We start from the raw sequence: 19,011 nt of genomic DNA, 5'->3' as shown, positions 1-19,011 counted from the left end.
TCTAGCCTCTGGATCCAGATGAGTTTCCACAGCCCTGCCTCACTTAAATCCAAATTCATTTGCAAGTCATGGCGTCATCTTGCTGATGTCATGGTCCTCGTCCAGAATGAAGGAGAAACAACATATGTGAACCTATGAAGTCACTAGACTTCTCACTGCTCCAACAAATCGCCTGACCTGTCTTTGCCTCAGCAGCCTCATTGATTAGGTGGAGTTGAAATAGAAGATATTTCTGAGATTCTTTCCACCTTTATATTCTGTGATCCTTGGGCTATTTTTAATCCACAGATCATGGAATAGGAAAAGGATTGGACTGGATTTGTGATTTTATTGACATAAAGAAGTCCCTGGCGCCGACTCTGTTTGCTGCTATTACGCTAGCTGTGATGCCCAAGAGAGGGAAGCAGCAGCCACCAGACCCCGAGAAGAGTGAGGATGAGGAGAGTTGGAGCCCTGCTGGTCCACCCAGCCTCCTGGGCCCTCCTCCCATAGCCAATGGGAAGTTTGGTGGCCCTGATCCAGGCTTCCACAGAGGCCCTCAGGGCTTAAGGGGACCAGTAATTCCACCACTCCTGAGCCTTCCCCTTCTTTTCTGGGGAGGTTGCCCAATGAGAGGGGGGCCCAGGCCCCAGGCCTCGACCATACCTACATAGCCGATGGGCCTAAGAGGATCCAGAACCTAGGTGGGGACCAGGCTGTGGGGACCATGCCAGGAATGGTCCTCCCAATGGATGGAGAAACCTTGGAGGGGGCAGTAGTCACCATCCTTCTAAGAACATCCCCTGGCCTAAGGATGCCCCTTAATTCAAGGATGGCGTCCAGGAAGGTGATAGAACAGATAAATCCAACTCCCTGTCTGCAGACACTTCTCAAAGGGCCACTGTCGCTATGAGGATCTTTGTGCCTTCTACCACCCAGGGGTGAATGGACCTCCATTGTAAAACTATGCCTCCCACCAGTCAGGCTCCAGTGGACCTTTTCTATCCTGGAAGCCCATTGCCCTGTTGTTCTTTGTTGGCTTCTCTGAGGTGTTTCTGCCCAACACCTCTGGCCAAGGAAGGAGCCTGGGCCTGACCCTCTCCCTCCCCTATCTGGGGCTCTGGGAGGATGGGTGGTGGGCAGGAGTGTCAGAGGAGGTTTCTAAAAAAATAATGTTTTATTGATACTTTTGGTTTTTACACCACGGTTACTTCCCAGGAACACCCTCCCGCAACCCTGTCGTGTCACAAAGAAAATCACTTACGCAAACTATCAAATGGACCACATCTCACAGTGTCTGCAGCATTCCACATCAGTTGTGGACCAGGAGGTTTTGCAATCATTGGTCTGCATCATCTACCCTTTTCTCTGTTGGGGATGAGGGGTGTTGTGATTTCAATGCTGTATCCCTTTATTCTTTCCCAGTAAGTGACTTTCCCCTGATAAGTTGTAACGGAAGTTTGTCCCCTTCAAGTAATACTTGTGGTTCTTGTGAGCCCTGGATAGTTTTGAAAAAGGACATCATCGTGATTCCATTTTTTGCCCCTTAGTGGTCCCCTCCAACCCCTTCCTCACCTTCAGCAATAGGAGAGCTGAGAAATGCCCTTTAGCGATATACCCTGTGGTTCACCTGATTTCCCCCTCTCCCCCAGTCACTCTGAGTGTGAAAGAGTGAGTGGCCCCTTAGCTTACTCCCAAATTTTGCTTCCTTCTCTCTCCTTTCCCTACCTTCTGTCAGTTGGATTCTGTGAATCTCCACCCAGTATAGATCTCTGGGCAATGAAATTCCCCTTTCTCGCTGGGTGGAGCTTAGACCATGCTACTGCCTTCTACCCTTTTCTTACCTTTACCCCAGTGTAGCTTTTCTGTGAAAACAGATAAGTTTTGTGACTAGGTACTGGAGAAAGATTAGGGAATGTGGGAAAAGGGAGGGACTGGAGCCATGACAGGCTGAAGAGTCTTTGTTTTAGTTTTTTTTTAATGTAAGTAATAAACTCAGAGGAAACATTTTATTTAAAAAAAAAAAAAGAAGTCCCTGGTGAGGAAATTCCTTTAACAACCATCACAGGTAACCTTTACAACTTTTTCTGTTAGCTGCCTCAGTCACTGAGAGTGACTTGACCAGGTCCACACAGCCAGGATGGGTCAGAGCTGGGACCTAAACTTAAGTCTTCTTGACTTCAAGGTTGGCTCTCTTTCCTCTAGACCATGGTGCTTCCCATGGAAGAGGATCTTTGGATTAATTGAATGGTCTGTTTAGTTGAAAGTTACCTATTATATGTGCCAAAATAGGCCAATAATTAGAATGCAGTAAAATAACTTTACATATGAATAAAAATAAATAAAAAGAGTAAGGTTGAACTCCCTCCCATCCATAGCGATATCCCCATAGCAGGGGGTTGGATTTGTGTCAGGGAGACCTGCTGATGGTATCATTCTCTCATCCACATAATGGTGAACTAGCCCAGAAGGGCAACAAATCCTTGTCCAAGTTCCACCTGGGCTACTTGGAGACCAGGTGTGGGCAAATTTAGGCAAAGACACTAGGGAAGAGCAGGGGATGTTTTAAAAAACCACACACACACACAGCAGGACTAAACACAGCATTTAAGCAGTTAAAATCCCTCTGGTATGCATATTGAGGCCCCTGTGTAGAAATTGGCTCATTTATAAGCCAACAGATGGGACCTACCCAAGTATAGACATTCAGGGTTTAAAGAACGAGGTAATTAAAAAGCAAGAAAACAAACAAAAAACCTTTCTTGAGTTAGCAGACTGAGTTAGAAAATGAAGTTTACAGGAAAGAAATAATTTTCATTGGTCCTAAACTACTCCCTTTCTTGGAGCTGAAAAAAAGTGTGACAGCAGCCCATATGCTAAGGCCTTTGGCTCATTTGCCAATGGGTTGCCATGACTTATTAGTCAGTCAGTCAACAAGTATTATTAAGTGCTTACTATTTGCCAGACATTCTGCTAAGGTGGGGATAGAAAGCAAAAAAAATTATTGAGTTCACCATTTTACAATAAAATTAAAAAGGATTTGATTATTCTTTAAGCCCTTACATCAAGTTTTTCTTGACACTTGAACAAACTGGCTAGTTTGCAAAGGGGTCATATATCTATTATCCCAGAGGTTCCTAACCTTTTTTTGCATCTTGGATCCTTATGGAAGACTGGTGACATCTATAGACCCTTCTCAGCATAATGTTATTGAATTCATAAAATAAAATAGATGGCATTACAATTTTATTAAATATAGTTATTAAATATTTTATTAAATATAGTTATTGAAATATTTTTAAAAATTGACAGGTTAAAAATCCTTGACTCTTCTCTATGGATATTGAATGTAGGAGCTCATGAATTTTGGTGGTTGGAAGTTTTACATAATTCTCCACTGAGAAAAGTAAAATGGGTAATTTCACATGGGAGGTATAGCTAGTCAAACCAGGCAGTGAAAGGGCCCAAAGTGGATTGTTTGCTTTGAATTAAATGAATTGGATATCCATGTTACCTAGATTCAATAGATCTCTGCCATTTAGCAGCCTTAGGTGTTGGTCCTTTATTACCTCTTAACAAAGGCCTAGTTGGTCCTTTAGAATCTCAGGGTAGGAATTCAGATGATTCAAACCCAAATCTCTTTTATTCAAAAGGAGTTTCTTCCTTCTAGGAGTATGAATAATTGATTTCTTTCTTGATTTCTCTTTGGTTGTAAGTATCCATTGATATATTGCTGAATTGCTGGCATATATGAATTCTCAGAACGAAGACCTACAGTCCTACTCTAGGATATCTCATCATGGTCTGGGGATGACCCTTGGTTCTAGAATGTGGGTTATGCCAGCAGACTGAACTCTTTGGCTTTAACAACCTGGAAGGACCTTTTCTATGGACTTAATGATCATCATTGTCTGTTGTCCAAGGATCAACCTTACTAAGTTTGGAGAGTTTCATCAACAGAAGGTTGGCCACATAATGATTAATTTATTTGGCCCCAACAACCTGTAAAGACCACATCCTAAGGTATGAAGAGCCTACCTATGTGGATCAGTGGGGAGAGTACTGATAGGGATAAAACCACTTATCTTTTGAAATACTGCAATATAAATTCCCAACATTTTCAGAAAGGACTCTATTAGGCAGTGCAGTGAATAGAGTACTGAACCTGGAGTCAGAATGACCTGAGTTCAAATCTAGTCTCAGATACTTGAAACTTACTAGCTGGGTGACTATGGTCAAGTCACTTAATCCTGATTGCCTTGCAAAAAAAAAGCTGCCCTGGATTGACAGATGTGTTTTTCTCACATGCCAGTAAATTCCAAGTCCTTCCCACTGTGCTCTTTGGAAAATATATCCTTAGAATTCAGTCTTTGGGAGACCCTCCCCAACCAGCTAAAATATAATCACCAAGGAACCGTCAATTCATAAACTAAACCCACCAACTAATCACAAGCTTTGGAAAACATTATTTTTTTTCTTTTTAAATTAAATTTTATTTATTCCAGTTAGTAAGCATCTGTTTCCTTTCCCTCCCACTTGTCACTCCTCCCCTACTAGGAAAAAAAAAAGAAAAAATAAAACCCTTGTAGTAAATATACATAGTCAAACAGAACAAATTCTCATACTAGCCATGTCCAAAATTGTGTGTCTCATTCTGCATCTGTAGTGTATCACCACCTGTCTGTCAGGAAATGGGTAGCATGCTTCATCATCCATCCTCTTGAAGCATGGCTGATTGTTGCATTGATCAGAGTACTTAAGTCTTTCAAAGTTGTTTTTAGAATTTTATTGTCCTTGCTTGAGTCATTCTACTGGCTTCATGCACTTTCCTCTGGGTTGGTTCATATAAATCTTCCTAGGTTTCTCTGAAACAGTTCCTTTACTCACCTCTCATGGCATAATAACATTATGTATTCGTACACCATGCTTTGTTCAGCCGTTCCCCAACTGATGGGCATCCCCTCAGTTTCCAGGTCTTTGCCAGCACAAAAGGAGCTCTTAATATTTTTTGCACATATGTGACAACCTTGTTCCTTTCCCAAGCATTAGACCAAGGGGATTATTTTAATTTCATATCTTATTCCTGAATGAACTTCCCACTGATATTTTTCCTTGGAGTCTCTAGCCTATTACTTGTCCTGGCATCCTTTAAATGTCCCTTACTTCCACATGCTCTTTCCATTTTCCTCAGTAATTTTGGGTGCTTTCAGCTATTGGCTCCATTTAAAATTCTTTCACCATTTCTTGATTTCTTTTTCAATCCCAAAAAGTGTATCCAGCAGTTTTTCTCATGAATCTCATTTTGTTGGGTTGCCGTTCTTCATTCATCTTGTCTTGTAAGGGAATAAGCTAACAATATGTGAGTATAGGTGTGAATCAGTATTTTATATATTCTCGTTCTCGTATCTTTTGGGCAATGGAAGATCCAGAGTCTTAATTTATGACTCTTATTACCCTACTGTAATTACTGAGTCACGTGGCCAGTGTTTGTCTCTTTTGCAGAGTTGGGATCATAATCTCTTTCTTTCATTCCTTCCTCCCTCTCCACCCTCTAGATGTAGAATGTGCTAGGATTCAGCAGATAACCTACAAAATGGCTAATTGACTGGTAGATAATAGGGAGTAAGTGGAATTGGGGGCATTTTAGATAGAACATTCTTTTATTTTTTTAAATAGCCAACTGCAGGTTGAGCTGTTGGATTATTGATTACAAGATTTAATGAGCAAAATTTGGTTGCCGGCAGCAATGTACCCAGCTAGGCAAGATGCTCATAGAGGTAGAATGATAGGATCATTAATTTAGGGCTGGAAGGGACCTCAAAGTCCACCTAACTAGTGGTTCTTAACTTTAGTTCCATGAATTTATTTTTTAAAAAAATATTTGAATAACTATTTCAATATCACTGATCCGTTTGTATTCTATATATTTTATGCATTTAAAAACATTTTTTTTTTCTCAGAGTGGGTCCTAGGTTTTACTAGACCACCAAAGGGATCTATGGCACAAAAATGATGTAGACTCCTGATCTAGTCTAATTCCTTCACTTTATTAAAACATTTCATTGTATTTTACTTTCTTCTTTAATAAGTGCTTATTTTTTGTCCAACCTACCTCCTCTCCATCCATTGGAAAGAAAGAAAACCAAAGCTTTGTAACACATACATAGTCAAGCAATACAAATCCATTCAACGGTTGTGTCTTCTGTGACTTACGACTCCTTTGTTTTACGGTTGAAGAACAGGAAACACAGGCAGCCTGAGTGATTTGCCCATCACCAAGAAAGGAATCTTTAGAGGTGCAGTCTGAGCTTAGGTTCTCTGACTCCAAACCCATTGATCTTTGATAATATCACTGATTTTGAATTGGCAGGGATCTTAATGGTCCTCTAGTCTCATTTCTTAATTTTGTAGATGAGGAAACTGAGACTCAGAGAGGTCAAGAGACTTGTCCAAGTTCACATAGATGGTAAATGTGTGTCAAGTCAATTGTCATCAGCCAGGATTCCAACCTAGGTGCCTTGACTCCTACTCCTGTGCTTTTCCCACTTCTCATTGCTAAGTCAAAGTACAGTAGAGCCAATATTGAATTTTTAATGATAATGTTCATGTTTTTAGTGATTAGCATTTTGATACTTTAAGGATTAATGATTTTGTAAGTACTTCCTTGAGACAAGGACTGCCTTATTTTGTCTTAGCATCCCCATCCATGGGTCCTTTCCCACTAGACAGAGATCTTTGCCATTCTATGCCTTAGCAGATGGTCTTTGTTAAAGTGCTGACAAATTCATCACCTGTGGCCAAAATTCTGGAACAAAGTAGCTTGGTCTTTGTTCTATCACCAGGCTCCGACTCAAAGCCTTTCCAATTTGGAGACCAGCCAGAAAGCTTTTTCTAGGCTAGAATAGCCTTTAATACTAGATGGATTGGATGCAGCAATTGACCTTACATTTTTCTCTGTTCTTTGAGATATTCTTAAGTTCCATTCCTTCTAGTATTCAAAAAATAAGAGTCACTTGCACACTCCAAAGAGATATCAGGAGAGGGTTTAAGAGAGACTCATGAACAATAAGGGAGAAAAATATTGTAGGAAAATAAAAAAAAAGAAAATCCTCATGCATTACTGAAACTTCATGGAATCACAGAATTTCATAGTGTGACGGGATTTCAGCAGCCATCTAATTTAACCCTTACCTGACCAAGAATCCCTTGTACAATGTACCCGGTGGTCATTCAGCCTTTGTTTCAAGACCTCCAGAAAAGGCGAACTCACGTCCTGAAGCAAGTCATTTCACTTTCATGTAGCTCTAATTATTCAAAAGGTTTCCTTAACATGAAGCCTCAATTTGTCTCTTTTACTCTTCTTACTGTCCTAGTATTGATGATGAGAATCAAACAGAACAAAGGAAATCTCTTTTCCATATGCTACATAGTGTGAGGGGAAGAAAAATGCATTTGGGGCCAGAGGACAAGGCTTTACTACTTGTGTGACCTTGGATAATTCTCTGAAGTCTTGGAGAAGTCTTGGGGCTTTGGGTTCCTCATCTGTAAAATGAAGAGATTAGATAATATGACTTTTGAGAACTCTTTCCATTTTTATATTATGTTCTTAGATGCTATTTGAAGACAGCCATCACTTGTATCTGCGCCTTCTTTTCTCCAGAATGAACATTCTGAGTAAGTCACTTAACCTGTCTAGGCCTCAGTTTCCTCATTTGTAAAATGATGAAGTTGGACTCAGTGACCTCTAAGACCCTTTACAACTCTAAATCTATGACCCCTAGCTCCTTGAAACAGTTCTCATATAATGTGATCTCCAGGCCTGTGCTGGTAATATTCTTCCTAAACTGTTGCACCCAAATTGAATACAATACACCAGATGTATTTTGACCAAGGTGTAGTTCAGTAGGACCATCACTCCTTGATTTCTGCAGTCTTTGTTCCTCTTAGTAAAGCTTGAATTTTCGTTAGACTTTTTTTGGCTGCCATATTACATTGTTATGGAATTACAATCCACTGAAACTTCCACATCTTTGTCAGACACGATGAAGTCTACTCATTTCTTTCCTCAGTTGTTTTTTGGAAGTTGACTTTTTGAACCTAAGTATAAAACTATATATTTTTTCCAGGTCCTTGGGGCTAGTGGTCATCTCATGACGGAAGTTCTAATTGTCACGTCCTTTTGAAACCAAGGCTGCATCTCAGGTAATGATAGTTCATTCGTTATCCCTTTGTTTCTGACCTAGAATAGCTTCTGAATGTGTTTTTCAAAAAGGCTGCCTGTTTTTGAATTCTCTTTGAGCAGACAACCTAGAGTATAGCAAATTGTAGTGTGTGTAGAAATTAGTGTAAATGGATAAATACAGGTGAGCTTTGTTCTCTGCTACATGGCATGGCACCTTTAAACACACACAGTTGATTTCAAAGGGAACTCCACAAGAAGAGGAGAGCTGTGAGGGACCCAGCTGTATGGTAATTTTGAGACTGAATATTTAATAGGATATGCTAGTTTGCAAAGCTGTCGAGGGAGCCCTGGAAACCTTTTGATCCTTTAAAAAAAAAGAAAGAAAGAAAGAAAGAAAAAGAAAGAAAGAAAGAAAGAAAGAAAGAAAACCAAACTGCAGACTGACCCACTGCTTGAATTTTTAAAATCTGCCCCTACAACTTTGAACAGTCAATTAAATTTTTAAAAAATTATAGCTATCAGTGAGATGACCAGTGATGCGTGCTCAAGGTTAAATCATACCAATAAGAAAAAGAATTAATGGAAACAATGTATTTCCAGGGTCACTGGGTCCTTGTTTGGGTGTCTTTTCTGAAGGAACTCACTTTAGTTTTCTTCTTTTTGCTGGTTTTTCTCTCTCTCAAGACAAAAGACAGTTTCTGCCCTCAAAGAGTTCCCAGTCTAGTGGGGGAGACTATGTGAAGATCTATGAATGCATATAGGTATATGTAGGATAAATAGGACAAGCAACTCCCAATAAATTTCAAGTATAATCAATCAATGAACATTTACTAAGTACCTATTACATTCCAGGTGCTGGGCTAAGTGCTTGGGACACAACAAGCCAAAAACTTGTTAAAACTCTTCTCCGAAACTTAAGGAGTTACATTTTAATGGGGAGACAATTCACATATGTGTATTGATATTAGTGTTAATTAGCATAAACAGATAAATACAGGTGAGCTTTGTTCTCTGCTACATGGTATGGTGCCTTTAAACAGAGTAAATTCATTTCAAAAGGAACTCCACAAGAAGAGGAGAGGGTGTGTGTGTGTGTGTGTGTGTGTGTGTGTGTATGTGCGTGTGCGCACATACACAGACATGATTAGGTAGAATGGATACAAAGCAACCTTAGTTTGGGGGACCAGGAAAGATGTCCTGCAGAGGTCTGGCCTTGAAATAGATTTTGAAGGAAGTCAATGATTCTAAGAGGTGGACTTCAGAGGAGAGAAGATTCCAGGCAGGGGGCACAGCCAGTGCAATGGCAGAGAGGTGGGAGACAGAACATTGTATGTGTTGTGAGGAATGGAAGGCAAGCCAGTGTGGCTAAACTATAGCGTGCATGGAGGTGACTGTAGTCATCTGTAAGAAGACTGCAGAGAGAGGTGTAGCCATGTTGGGAAGGGCTTTAAATGCCAAAGAAGTTTCTGTTTGGTTCTTGAGGTAACATTGAGCCAAAATAAGTTTATTGAATTGGGAGGAGGTGTGGAAGGTGACTTGGTCAGATCGATCCTCTAGGAAAATCACTTTGGCAGCTGTGTGGAGAAGGATTGGAGAGGAGACAGTCTTGGGTCAGGACCACCAATTAAGAGGCTATTGCCGTAGTTCAGGCTAGAGGCAATGGGGGCCCTTGAACCTGCCTGGGGATTTCATTGGATACTGTGACCTTAGAAAAAGAGCAGAGTAGCTTTACTGAGTAGCTGTTGAAAAACAGGGGTATGAACTTGAAGACAGAAGACAACAGCCACATGTGAAGAGAGAATCAGAGTGGAGTCATGTGATAGCTATGGGTAACAGCTGACGGGAGAAGGGGGCAGTAGGGTTAGATGGGTTGGATAAAATGGAATGCTAGCTGCTGGTGTGGCCTGGCTGTGGAGATTAACCAGAATGTCAGAGATTTTAGCATTTGATAGTGTTTGTAAGGTGTCAGCTTTCTCTAGCTTGCCTCCCTGACCCTGGATTAAAGAGGCAAGAAGCAGAAGGAGGAATTAAAAATGAATGTGATCATCACTCCTCCAGAGATGTGAGAGATAGCTTTCATTTTGTTATGGGTGTGAAGAACGTCTGCCATCTGATTCTTTTGTTGTTGTGGAGTTGTTTCAATTGTGTACAATTCTTGTGACCCCATTTGGGGTTTTCTTGGCAGAGATATTGGAGTGGTTTGCCATTTCCTTCTCTATCTCATTTGACAGATGAAGACACTGAGGCAAACAGGGTTAAGTGACTTGCCCAGGTCACATAGCTATTATGTCTGACGCAGTATTTGAACTCATGAAGATGAGTCTTCCTGATTCCAAACCCATCTGATTCACTTCCCTTTATTTACTTTGTTATTCTGTCATAATTAAATGCCTTTTGTCATTGGGTTTATGTATCTTTCATATGGTCTGGTATGGAGGTGCCCTTGGTGGGAACTCAAACAGAGGTTTACATATTTATGACTCCAAACAACACACTGAACCTGGGAAGTAGTGAGGGACCCCTAGATTGTGAGTGACCTATAAAGTCTACTGCTACATGTGAATTGGAGGGAACAATTATTGTATCACTTACCTCCTAGGCTTTCTATGAGGAAAGAATTTTATAAACTTTAAGGGATTGTAAATGGGAGCTATTACCTCTTACAGAGTTCCTCTCTTCCTTTAAAAGCACCTCAAGACCATCTTCTGCATGAAACCTTTCCTGATCTCCCAACTGCTAGTGTCCTCCGTCTCAAACTACCTTGTGTTTAACTGCTTTGCATGTATTTGGATTTTTCACTTGATATTTATGCTCTATATATTTATATGTGCCCTTGCTGTCTCCCTCATTAGAATGTCCACTCCTTTGTAAGTAGAGATTGTTTCGTTCTTTTCACTCAGACCTCTAGTACCTAGGACAGTGTCTGGCACATGGGTTGATTCATTTCACTCATGCCTGACTCCCTGTGGCCCCATTTGGGGTTTTCATGGCAAAGATACTGGAGCGGTTTGCCATTTCCTTCTCCAGCTCATTTGACAGATGAGGAAATTGAGGCAAACAGGGTTAAGCGATTTGCCCAGCTAATGTCTGATCAGATTTGAACTCAGGTCTTCCTGATTCCAGGCCCAACACTCTATCCACTGTGCCTCCTGGCTGCCACACAGTAGGTACTTAATAAATAGTTGATTGTTCGGTTGATTAACTGATCCATTGGGTGGCAATCTTCACTTAGTAGAATAGGGACCAATGGATTTTTATTACATTCCAATCTTTTTGCCCAACTTTTAGTTTATACTACTCTTGGCTGCATTTATTTATCTGACCTTCAGTGCTTCCTGGAAAAATGTGTCAAGAGATCTTTAAGGTATTCTAGAGAGTCCTCCTTATTTTATGGAGGAAGCGTCTGAAACTCTTGGACTATGAGTTACTTAACTCAAAGTCACCCAGCTAGTAAGTGTCAGAGATGGGATTCGAACCCAGGTCCTATGACGCTAAGTTAAATCCTTTTTTCATGGTACTAAATTGTGTCCTGGGGCAATTAGGAGGAAGTTGCTATCTATTTACTGTTGTTTGGAAGAACAGTTCAAACTCTAACCTGGTCACTGCCTTTCCCAAGGTCAACATCCTTGATAACAGTAATAAGTGAGCATTTGTATAGCACTTTTAAGGTTTGCAAAGCACTTTACAAATATTTCTTTTAATCTCAACAACAGCTCAGGGAAGAAGGTGCTATTATTATTGTTGCTATTTTACAGAGGAGGAAACCGAGGCAGATAGAGGTTAAGTGACTTGCTCAGTGTCACACAGCTAATAAGTGTCCAAGGCCAGATTTGAACTCAGGTCTTTTTGACTCCAGAGCCGGTGCCCTCTTCACTGCACCACCTATCTGCCATTTTATAAATGTACCTAGCAGATACTTTTATGCCAAGATAACAGGGAAGCTAGGTGGCACAGGGGATAGAGTGCTGGGCTTGGAATCAGGAAGATCTGAGTTGAAATCTGACCTCTGACACTTACTAGCTGCGTGATCCTGGGCAAACCACTTAACTCTGTTTGCCTCAGTTTCCTCATCTGTAAAATGAGCTGAAGAAGGAAATGGCAAACCACTCCAGTGTCTTTGTATGAAAATCCCAAATGGGGTCATGGAGAGTCAGACATGACTGAACAACAGGTCAGATAGGACCACCTCTAGAATCAAGATCTCTCACCACTGAGAGCTGTTTCACATCATGCAAATGAGCCCTTTCCAAGGAGGGGGCCATGCATGTGTCAGAAGGTGTGTGACCTGGCCTTAGCTAGTAACTTGAAAAGATGTCACTTTCTTAAGCTGAAGCTGTAGGGGAAAAATTGACTTTCAATCAGCTAAGATGTCTGGGGGAAATTCTCTATACCCCCAAGGCCCCTAGGACTAGCTGGTTTTTCCCTTGCTGTGTTCCTGTCTGTAGGAAAATAAAGAAAAGAGGAGATGGTGAGTCTGAGCCTGTGGCTGGATGCCAGAGGCTGTCTGGGGGTGAGAGAAAAAAAGGGAGGAAGAGAGATGCTAAAATCCACCGGCATTTGGTTGGAGAGGTGTTTATACAGTTTCTGCAGTGATAAATGTCAGCTGAAAGGCGAATGATACTGCCAGGTTTTTATGCATTCAGCATCACGCTGAGATAGGACACCAGGAAAAGCAGACTGCTGCTGTCTGGGTAAGACCAGCGAGCTCATTCATCACAGGCAGAGCCTCCCAGGCTTTGCACTTGTTGAGGGTGAAAGCCTCTTCCAGGGCCTAGAAACTCAGGTGCTTGATAGCACAAAGATTTGGAGACAGGACCAGGCAGGTGCAGCTACTTCTGGCCTATGGGGAACTGGGGGATGACCACTCAACTGTACCCAAGATGGGGGAAAGCCAAGAAGCAATTTAAAGTCTGAGAGAAAACAGAAATCACTCCCAAGCCAGAATAATCATAGCCAACATTTGTTTATAAAACATGTTAAGGTCAGCAAAGCTTTCCTGTACGTTCTCTCATGTGAACCTCACAACAGCTCTGTGTGGTATCATTCTCATGAGCCTTAAAAGGAAAGGGAGACTCAGAGAGTTGAGTTGCCTTGTCCAAAGTCCCGCAGTTAGTGTCAGAGGTCAAGTCAATAAGCATTTCTTCTTTTTTTTAAATATAATTTTATTCCAAATTTAAGAAAAATCAAACATTTCCATAACATAGTAGAATAGAAAAAAAGACAAATGTACACAGAACTGCAAATCAGTTATATACAGTTTGCTATTCCTTTTGAATATTTACATACAAGAAACCCCAAAGGTCTTCCCCCCCGGATCTGTTTTTTTAAAGAGGCCTTTCTTTGTCTCATTTCCTATTAAGCCTTAATCACTGAATGGGTTTTGGGTCAGACTGAGACCTGTTAAAGACCTTAGCTTAAAAAGATCTCCCACTGTATCTGGGCCCATCTTCATCCACATCTGGCTACTGGACCTAGATGGCTCCAGAGGAGAGAGTCAGGCTGGTGACTTTGCACAGCCCTCCGTCACTTAAATCCAGTTCACTTGTATGTCATGGCATCACTGATGTTACGGTCTTCTTTGAGAACGAAGGAAAAACAACAACAACAATCCTTTAAATATATGGTACAGTTATAATGTGACTTTTTTTCCCTTTTTCTTTTCTCTCCCCCATACCCTAGAGATGGCTACCATTAGACACAAACTGTGTGTGTGTGTGTGTGTGTGTGTGTGTGTGTGTGTGTGTGTGTGTGTAAAACCATTCTATATATACTTCTATTTATCAGTTCTTTCTTCATAGGTCCTTTGTAGTTAATCTGGGTATTTATGATAGTCAAAATAACTTAATTGCTCAAAGTTGCTATTCAAACAATTTTGCTGTTACTGTATACAATGTTCTCTTGGTTCTGCTCATTTCAATTTTCATTATTTCATACAAGTCTATCCATGTTTTTTTCTAAGACCATCGAGCTCATCACTTCTTATAGCACAGTAGTATTCCATCACAATCATATACCACAACTTGTTCAGCCATTCCGCAGTTGATGGGCATCCCTGTAATTTCCAGTTCTTTGCCACCACAAAGAGAGCCGCTATAAATATTTTAGAATATATAGGTTCTTTTCCTTTCTCCGTAATCATCTTGGATCTCAGAAGACATTTAGTCAAACCCTCTCATTTTACAGTTGAGGAAACTGAGGCAGGGGAGCAACTTGTCCAAAGTTACACAGGTAGTAACTGTCAGAGCTCTCTCCACTTACCTCAACACTTTTTAAAATAGTTTCAAGGCATTCAAATAGATTTCTTCAAGAATGTGGTATTTGTATCTCTAATAATTGTTATAGTGCTTGGGCAAATAGTAAGCAGTGAATAACTGCATTTTCTTTGGTTTCCATTTAGATTTGCTAAGGATTTTACACATATTCTCTCTTTTGGTTTTCACAACAACCCTGTGAAATAGATGCCATGGAATCTCCATTGGGAAAATGAGAATATGAGATTAAGTGATTTCTAAGCAGCACAGAGCTATTGATTATCTAAGTCAGGATTCACATTTTTTTTGGTAAATATACAGATAATATTCCTGTGTTTTATAGATGAGAAAGGAAAATGAAATGACTCGATCATGATCACACAGTGATTGAGTGTCAGAGATAGGATTTGAATCCAGCTCTTTCGTACTCCCAAGTCCAGCACTCCACCTCACATCTGTCTACAGTTTGCAAACTGCTTTCCTCAACATCTCTGGGAGGTGGGTACTATGAATAATATTATCTCCATTTTGCAAAGAAGCTGTGGCTCAAGAGAGGTGAATTATCCATTGTCACACGGCCAGTAAGTGCCAGGGGTAGAATTCAGCCCCTAGGCTCTCCTGGTTCAAAGGTCAAGTCCTCCATTTCTCCCACAATACTACGCTGATTTCTGGATGAAAGGAGAGCTGTTGCTTAGGTCAGTCCAACATGTGTGTATACATGCACATCTGTCCTCTTGGACAATCTGAGCCTTTGTTATTAGACAGAAGGACTGAGATGAATAAGTTAACATTATTTTAAAATATCCCCCTTTTCACAGGAGAATCTATAGTTAGATTTCATGAGGTGCCCTCAGGTCCTAGGAAAGGCATTTTAAGTGTCACATCATCCATCATCTCCATAATGCACTCAAATAGCCACAGGCAACCATCAATCAGGCATGAAGAAGATACTGGTAACCTAGCCGGCAGATCCAGCTAGCTGGGTAGAAGCAGCTGGGACCATCAAAGACGGGGCCACACCACGGGGACAAAAAAGTACTGCAGAGAGGAAGGCAGAATGAGAGAGGGCCACTTGGCAAGTGGTAACTATGGGTGCCAGTCAAAGCTATTCCATCAGCTAGCAGTGTGGCCATGGGAAAGTCACTCAGAGACTCAGTTTCCTTATCTGTTAGGTGAGGGGCCATCAGATTGGATCTCTTCAAGCTATAATACTATGAACCTGTGAGTCCTTAAGCAAAGGAACATAGGGTTAGAGGTGGGGATGATAGATGTCTTCAACTCCAAAGCCCTCATTTTTCACGTGGAGAAAATGAGGCTCAGAGAAATGACTTGACTTGATTGAGGATACATGGGTTGTAAGTGGCTAAGCGAGGGCTCAACCAAATTTAAGTCATGAGACCATGGGCTCATAGATCTCTAGCTGGAAGGGACCTCGAAGGTCATTTAGTGCAGCCTCATTCATTTTATAGATGAAGATACTGAAGCCCAGGGAGGTTGTAACTTTTCCAAGGTCACCTTGGCAATCAGTCATCAACCGTTTACTAAATGCCAAGCACTATGATAAAAGCTGGGAATACAAAGAAAATTTTTAAAAATTAAATTAAAATTAAACATACACACACATACCTAGTACCTGCTCTCAAAGTGCTTACACTCTAACGAGGGAGGCATGTAAATAACCAGCTATATATAAAATGTGCACAGAGAAGATGGAAGGTCATTTCTAAAGGGACACTAGCAGGTACAGGCAGTGGGTGGGTTGGAACCAGAAAAGACCTCCAGCAGAAGGTAGGATCTGAGCTGAATCTCGAAGGAAATCAGAGAGGACAGGAGACATAGGTGAAGAGGAAGAGTATCCCAGGCATTGAGGGAATCAGGTGACATTGTATGCTGTGTATGAGGAAAGGTAAGACGGCCAGTGTAGCTAGATCCTAGAGTGTGTAGAGACCAGAAAGGAAGAAAGGAGAAAGTTTGTGAAGAGCATTAAATGCCAGAGTGTTTTCTACTTCATCCTGGAGGTAATAGGGAGCCACTGCAGTTTATTGATTAAGGGGTAGGAGTGGTGTGTGATATGGTCAGACCTGCACTTTAGAAAAATCGTTTTGGCAGCTGAGTGGGGAGGGGAGAGAAACTGGAGGCAATAGCATTTGAACCCAGGTCCCATGAGTCTGGAATTCATGATCTTTCTATTGTGTTTCTCTGGTGTTTTGAATCCCAATTTAAAGCTCTTTCTACCTTGCTATAGGGCAGTTAGATGGCACCATAGTGCTCAGACTGCCAGACCTGGAGTCAGAAAGACTCATCTTCATGAGTTCAAATCCAGCCTCAGATACTTACTAGCCATGCGATCCTGGGCAAATTACTTAACCCTACTTGCCTCAGTTTCCTCATGTGGAAAATGAGCTGGAGAAAGAAATGGCAAACCACTCCAGTATCTTTACCAAGAAAACCCCAAATGGGGTCATGAGCAGTCGGAGATGACTGAAAAACAACTGAACGAGAGCAAACTACCCTGTCCTGCTGCCTACATATTTAATGTCGGAGGAACCACAGGTCACAGAGTAATGTTTTCAGCACCATTCATTCACAGCAGCCAACACCACAAGGAACAATATCTCTGCCTATGAAAATGTTGTCAGACACACTCAATGTGAAATTCTTGTTATTCTTAGAGAGCAATAGTGCTTATTCACAGATAATGAAGCTTGACTTGGGGGGATGCATTGTATTATGTTTTGGAGGGATAGTCTACTATTTAAACTACAGCTGGATCATCCTAGAGCACATGGGAAGAAGAATAAGCATTTAAATAGCACCTACTATGTGCCAGGCACCGTGCTAAGCACTTTTTTCCAACTGTTATCTCATTTGTTCCTCAAATAACACCTGTGAGATAGATGCTATTTTTTTTTTTTATCCCCATTTTACTGATGAGGAATCTGAGATAAAGACAGGCTGAATAACTTGCTCATGATCATGTATCTGGTAAGGGTCTGAGACTGGATTTGAACTCAAGTCTTTCTGATTTTAGAAGCAGGGCTCTATCTACTGTACAGCTGCTTCAAAGGCTCTCAAACGCTGGATCATGAGGTCTGGCAATCTTGCAAATGCTTGGAATGTGGATTGGATGACAGACCACGTCTGTTGTCTAATAAGTAGCCTTGCTCAGTAAGGAAAGGCTCATTGGCACGAGGCTAGCCTCCAGATGATGAGTTCTTTGCTCACAGCACCCTTTGAAACAAAGAAACCTGCACAATGGCCCTGATCCTGGCATAGCTCCCTTCTGCCTTTGTCGTGGCATTAGGGGAGCATTAGAAGTGGGTGCAGAGCATGTTTGGAATCCCATAGTTTTCAGACAATTTGTAAACATGCAATCACCTTCCATTCAAAAAGCATTTATTGGGGCAGCTAGGTGGTGAAGCGGATAGAGCACCAGCCCTGGATTCAGGAGGACCTGAGTTCAAATCCAGCCTCAGAAATAACACTAGCCGTGTGACTCTGAGCAAGTCACTTAACCCCAATTGCCTCACCAAAAAAAAAATCTCAAAAAGCATTTATTAAGCTTCTACTAGATGCAAAGCACTGTGACAAAACAAAGCAAAGCAAAAACCAGTTCTTAACTGCAAAGAGGTTCCATTCTACCGTAGATCACTTTTATAGAGATAAATTCAAATACGATATCATTTGGGGAAGGCAGAGAGCACAGCTGAGGGAGTCAAGCAAGGATTCCTCATTCCCTCTCTCCCCATCTTCCCTCTTTCTCTTCCTCCCTCCCTTTCTTCTTTTCTCCCTCTCTCTCTGTCACAGTCTCTGTTTCCCATTCCCCATCCATCTCCCTCTTTTCCTGCCCCTCTCTTCTCCCTTCCTGTCCCTCTCCCAACTTCTGCAAAGGGAAAACAGTGAAAGGACATTAGCAAGAGACTTACAACATGTTAGTGTTTCACGAAAGGGAGAAGATGAAATGGGAGTGAAGAAAGAAGAGAATGAGGACACAGGATATCTTTTTTTTTTCAATAGACAAAAAGTGATGAGTAGAGCAAAGAGGGGAAAAACACAAAAAGCTCCAAAGCCAAGAAAACAGGGGAGAAGCTCAGCAGAAGAAAAGAAATCTCCTCCATGGAGAAAACAGATTTGCCAAATATATTGCACTCGTTAAAATTTTCTCTGCTGATCGCTTGTGCTTTCAAAGGCTTTTCTTAGCATTAACAAGGGCTCTAAGAGGGGAGAAAGTTGGCAGGAAATGCCTCATAAATGTATAAATCAATTTTAGAGGCTTTCAAAGTTTCATTTCCCCCAAACAAATGTTTTACAGTTTGGGCAAACTTTAAAAGAAATTTAAACAAATACTTTGAAAGCCAAAGATTTCATATCATTAATCGAACAATCAGACATAATTACCTCTGTTCTTATTCCCTCGAAGTCTCACTAGTCCACCAATTTATAATTTACTTTCAGGAATAAGCTACCTTCAAATGGGTATCATTTTCTGTGACTGCAAATTGAGTTTGGGCAGTCATATAGAGATCAAGTTCTTTAACAGGAACAACGTTTTCTTTGCATATATTTGTTATTTGATTATACTGTATCTTTTTCCATATT

The 19,011-nt window shown here is 41.1% G+C and overlaps 1 pseudogene; it reads left to right on the top strand.

Annotated features, from left to right (window-relative positions):
- The first annotated feature begins 386 nt into the window (after positions 1–386).
- On the top strand, positions 387–941 carry LOC110221792 (proline-rich protein 3 pseudogene; annotated as a pseudogene).
- Positions 942–19,011: the final 18,070 nt, after the last annotated feature.

This window comes from Phascolarctos cinereus, unplaced genomic scaffold, assembly GCF_003287225.1.
Source record: "Phascolarctos cinereus isolate Bilbo 61053 unplaced genomic scaffold, phaCin_HiC Scaffold_1;HRSCAF=81, whole genome shotgun sequence".
Lineage (NCBI taxonomy): Eukaryota > Metazoa > Chordata > Mammalia > Diprotodontia > Phascolarctidae > Phascolarctos > Phascolarctos cinereus.
Note: the sequence above shows the minus strand (reverse complement) of the source record. Positions and strands in the feature narration are given on the sequence as shown.